Source organism: Nesoenas mayeri, assembly GCF_963082525.1.
Source record: "Nesoenas mayeri genome assembly, chromosome: 6".
NCBI classification, from domain to species: Eukaryota; Metazoa; Chordata; class Aves; order Columbiformes; family Columbidae; genus Nesoenas; species Nesoenas mayeri.
The window spans coordinates 24,524,471-24,530,470 of NC_137545.1; positions in this window are offsets into that span (position 1 = coordinate 24,524,471).

The following is a 6,000-nucleotide window of genomic DNA, read 5'->3' on the forward strand; positions in this document are numbered from 1 at the left end:
CATTTACTTGAAATTTTATTTGCCATGTTGCAACAATCTTTTAGAATTTTCTTACTTTTTAGTGAAAATTAAGAGAACAAGGAGTTGAGAATGTTTGTGTTGAAAGGATAGTAATTAATGGCAGATGTGGAGAAAACACTATGAAATATTAACATTACTTTTCTACTTGTATTTTAGGATTAAAGCCATTATTTCACAATTGAATTCTACCCCTTTTAAGGAGAGCTTCAAACACAGGAAATTTCAAAAGGTACATAGAATAACTGATGACAGGAAAGGAAGTTATGGTGCAGATATTTCTGAAAGGTTATTTTTATATAATCTGTTTCAGTAGTTAATTGGAAGTTGATGCACTCTAAAAGATTGTACCAAAGAACATGGAAGGGAGAAAAAGCTGCAGCAGGGTACAATTAGAAATGGTTGTTTTGGCACAAGTGAATCTGTTTTGCTCTTGTGACCAGAGAGGAAACTTCATACTGAAACCTAGGATCAAAAAATACTTTACTTATCTGTTAATATCCCAAACATACATATGTATATTATTATACAAACTTATTTAATAATTCTGTAGTGTAAAATTCTCCTCAGTTTTCTTAAGAAAAAGAGAAGGGGAAAAGGCGTAATAGGAGGGTATGCAGTCTCAACTTTTCTGTGTCTCTTGGTACCTACTCACACTCCAGCTTCTCTTTCCCTGTTCCACTATCAATTCCTTTGCACGACTTGAAAATTTCACATTCTGATTCAGACTGAAGGGAATGAACTCCTTTTAAAAATCCATGATGAAGTAAAATAAAAGATTTTTTTTTCCCTTCTGAAGGACAGAGAAAGGTTGCATTTCAAATGCATGTTCCTTTGGTTGAACAAGGAATTTGAAAAAGCTATAGCACTCAATGAGTAGTCTGTTTCTGGAGAAAGTGGGAATTAGTATACTATCGGATGCTGCAGTTCAAATCCTGTTTCAGATACCCAAATTCCTTCTTAGTCCCCAGGTTTTTGTTTTAGATTATCAAGTCCAGTGAAAAAATGTATTAGAAGGCCAAGTGTAATTGAACATAAGAATGGATTAAATTTGATTAAGTTTTCAGTCTTCCTCAATTCTGATACTACTCCTCTCTACAGTTAAAGAATTACTGCATTTATTAAATAAAATTTAAAATTTTTAAATATATGTCTAACAGTTGAAAAAAAATGTTAACAATTTCAAAATTCATGTAGCACCTATTTGATATAAAGGGGTCAGTACATTTACCTTTAATGCTATATCTGAGAGCCTACACTTGTTCCTTTAGCCATAGGTTCTTTTCCCTCCTGACTTTAGGGAACTCTACTAGAGTATAATGCAGTTTCCATCTCTTCTCCTTCCTGTTCTGTTCCCAGTCTGGAAGAGAAAAGAGTTGCCTTTCAAGCAGGAAGGTTGCAGCAGATGGTTCAGACAGTGGAGCTGAAGAGTAATTGGATCAGCTGTAGCAGTTATTTCACATATGACAGCACCAGCAAATGGTGGTAGGTAACCTCATTAGCAAATAGACTTCTGCAGCAATTAGAAGAAAAGTTAAAGAATGAAGAAAAAAGACATTTAGAAACATAAATTAGAGACAAGTTGAAGTCTTTTCAGTTTTATAACTTTAAGCCATATAAAACTATAGCTTTGTTTAGGTATTCTTTGAAAAGCAGATTTGCGGTACTCAGCCCTCCCTTATGGGAGTAGAAGACACTCCAGAAGTGATTTTTTAAAACTTTGAAACATAACAAAAATACTACCTTAAAATGTCTCGTTAAGCTGTAAGCAGAAGCAGATAATAGTTCATACTTAGAAACTGATAACCAGCTTACTTCCTGCTTGTACTTTATTTTTTCATGTAGATAAGTTGGTTCTGTCCTTTTAAAACTTGTCCCATCTGATGAAAGTGTTAAGGACTTTTGGAAAGGATCTGATTTATTCACAATCTTTTGAGAGTTTCTTTGGGTTTGACTGCATTTTCTTAACAGTTTCAAGAGCATAGTTAAATGTCAAGACAATTTCAGCTACAGACTTCTCTAACACTTTAGAAGTTTTCTTATACCGCCTAAAGATTTTCTAAAATCTTGCAAATCTATACAGCACCAAGTATATTAAAAAAAAAATTCTAGTCCAAATTTCTAGTCTTTCTGAGCACAACTGAGGTACTGGTCTGGAAAGCCTTTCTTGGGGTTCACCAGCTGCTAGCCATTTCAGTGGTGAGAAACTTTGGGGTGCCTTTAATGACAACAAGCTACCAAATGTGTTACAAAGGTGAACTAAAGCTTAGCTGACTCCCTGGCTGAGAGACTGACCAATCTACTGCTTTCCGATTCTTCCCAGTCTGGTCATTGAAGATGCACTAGACGAGTTATGGTAGTTACCAAGCAGGTAGAAAATTCTGTCTTTTCAGCACACCACAAATGAGAGCAGTTGTGTCACCTCATTGGTTTTATCAGCACTGTCCCCTAATACTTTTAGAAACTTGTTCTGGCCTATCAAAGCAGATAAAAATATGGGGACATTTATATTCTGGTATAACGGAAGAATATTATAAGTGGCTTGAGAAATCTGCTAGGATACGCTGTCAATTTGGCAGTTCTTTCACAACGCAGTTGTGAAAGGTATTACGTGAAAGCCTTGTCAAAGTGTTTTGGAAAAGAATTTGTTAACGTGCTGTTAGGTACTTTTAATGTTCAGGGTTTACATAAGAGACATTTACACAGCTGCTAGACAGTGAATGGAACACAGAGAAGTCAAATCTTACCAAATAAGTGACTTTTCCTGAAGTTGAGTGATTTAGGAAGAAAATGTCATTCCTTGCATATTATTAATGCAAAATTATTCTCTTATTTTATAGACTTACATAAAATTATTTTCCAGTATTCCAGTTTCCTTCCTTGAAATGTAATGTATTAATCTTGTATTTCCTGATTCAGTGTGAGTATAGTATGAGTAATACTGACAGTCATAATTTTTATAAAGCTGGCTATCATACAATCATAGTTGCATTTAAGTGGGTATATTTTATGTATCTGTGGCTTTCTCTTTGCCTCCTTAAAATTCTTGAGAACTCTTTGGTGAGTAAGATCTGGTGCTGGTGACTCACTATGATTTTTGTTTCAGTAGCACTTCTGACAGCTGACATCTCTGAAAGTGTCTCATCCTTACTAAGTGTCAAGTAGAAGGTCTAAATTAGGCCATAGTTTCACAAATATATTTGACTGCCATAAGCTGGCAACACAAGTGAAAGAAGCAGCCCTGCCCTTCCTTTTTCCTAGGTTAGCACAACCATTTGTGTTGTGCTACAATAGACTAGATTGGAGAACTAAAAACTGAGTGAGAATGAAAAAATGTTTATCTTTAACCTAGATAGTTTCCCTGTTCAGTTCACAATATGGCCGCACAAATGCTTGTGGTAGACAGAGGGATTTGGACAGAAGCAGCAATGCCTTTTTGTGCTAATTGGTATTTGTGAAACTATGGCTTTGGATTTCTCTTGGTGCTCCCTCACACTAGAGCCTTGATGGTTTCCTTCCCTCCTAGAAGAGAAACAAAATTCCAAATTAAACAAGAAACCACCTATATTATGAGAATTAAAAATCAGGATTCAGACACTGCAGTATCCTATGCTTATTTAGGCCAACCCTAAACCTGTGTATGTTCAGTGTACAATACTGTCTACCCCTGACATAGTCTGTTCTTAAAACCAAGAAATTTGCTAACTAAAATTGGTAGCGCTTTTGTAATATGGAAAATTCCATTTTTATCTTAATTGAACTTCACTTTGGGTATTAAATTCATTTTGTGAAATTTTTTTTTTGTAGAAATTTTTCATGTCAACAAAGTGAATATTTATCAAAATTCTATTTGGTTAGAAATTGGTATATGATTAATTTCTTTTGAGCTCTTTTATTTAAAATGGAACCCAGTTACTAGTTAAATCCAGTAGGAGAAACTCAGTGGACTCCAGAGGATGCTTCCTCTTAAAGCAGTGAGGATTTTGCCAAGATGTGAAGCTCCCAGGGAGCACAGCTCAGAAGCCAGGAGCTGGGTGTCATGAGTTAACCTGCCTCACCAGCCTCTGAGTCCATGATTCCCAGGAGCATGGCTGCTGCATGCTATTCAAAATCCAGCCCTATGCTGTCTTTACCTCTATGCAAATGCTAGCTGACTTCTAGATTAAACATCAATTAATATGGTGTGTTATATTTTTCTGTTTTCCTGAATTATTTATCTCTGCTATAATTTCTAAGATATAAACTGATGTCATTGCAAAAAAACCTAACTCAAAACCAAACCACAAAAAAACCCAAGAAGATATCTATGGAAACTGTAGCTACTGATTTTATCAGCTAGTTATTTCTTCTACCTTGAAGAGAAATAGAAGATGTGTAGCTGGTCAACTTCACTTACTCTTCTGACTGATGATTTTTAAAGCTGGATCCTTTATAGCCCTTCTGAGGAGTCACGTCTCCTTACTGAATCTTGCTATAAATAATTAGATGAAACTACGACTACAATGCAGTCCATAAATAATATATAGTGCTACTCCAGTTTCCAGAAACACTGGTTTCTGAGAGTGAATACTTAGAGGGTTATAGAGAAAGCCAACACAGGCTACTTCCATTTACAAAGAAGAGGGCTTTGCTCCAGTTCCAAGCAGAGGAACTTCATCTGTTACTCAGTTGTAGTATGTACAACTGTATTTTTGTCTGACATGAAAAGGTACCTTGGCAGGGACGGTGAGATGGCAGCAGGGTGGGTGGCTTGAAGCAGAGGCAGCGACCTAGTGAGGTGGGAGCAGAACTCATCCTCATGGCTCAGCTACAAAATGTCTGAGAGCAGCTACCACAGATAAGCGATGTGATACCTCTGGCATGTGGCAGTTGTATAAACCCAGGACCAGGGGTAAGATATCATCCGTTCAGTGAATTTACCTTCACTTTCAAGTTGACTTTCATATTTTGTTTGTGTCTTCCTATATTATTTATTCCATGATGATCTGTGAATTTTAGACTTCTTAAAAAAAAAAAGTGTTAGGTTGGGTTTATTTCTGGATTTTGAGCATGCGTAAGAAGTTATTAGTGAAGAATGCATTGAATCTGGGGATTAGTGTGATTTCCTCTTTAGGATTTGCATAACTTGGAAGTGCGTCATACATAACTCTCTTTGTCATAGCCGTGTTTTCCAGGGATCAGAAGAGATTTTGAGTTTTATTCAATTAAAGAATTCCAGAGATCTTTTTATGAAGCAAACTATTTCCATGACCTTTTTATTAAAAATAGGCTGAGTTGATGTTTTTTTACTATGCAGTTGATTTTTAAAAAAATTTCTACACGAATTGTTCTTAAGGTATTTAGAGTCAAAATTAGGGATTTGTATTTTTTTTAATACTTTCTTAATGTTTGACAGGACAGATAGTAATATGAAGACATAATGTCCCATGAGATGTTTTTAGCGTATTGCCACCCTACTTCTAATGGCTTTTTGTCACTTTGGCCACCTCCGCTCACCAACCCGAGTCACACCATCAGAAAGCAGATTGTACCTAAGCTGAATGCAAGGATTCCCAGATGGTGATTTTTTTAAGTCAACCTGATAGAGTTATCTCACAAAATCCTTATCAGTCATTAAATTTAAGAAATTCAGCTTTTACCAGCAATAAACCTTTTGAGAAAGAACATGCATCAATTCACTTCTTTGAATAACCATTGTTTCTGATATATCTAAGTCATACCTCTGAAAATAATTGATTAACCAAATTCAAACATATATCTAGTAATTACATATGCCTCTTAAACTACTAAGAGAATAAAACTATATTTTCCTAGCTTTAAAGGACTTAATCAAAGCAGTACTCCCCTATGAATGGAGTGATCCACTCTCATCTTTTGGGTCTCTGCCAAGATTCCTGACCATGGCAAAAAAATTAGACTGAAGGCTTTAAAATTAGATCTCACCTGTCTCTCCACGAATGCTCATAAAATGGAAAAAATAAA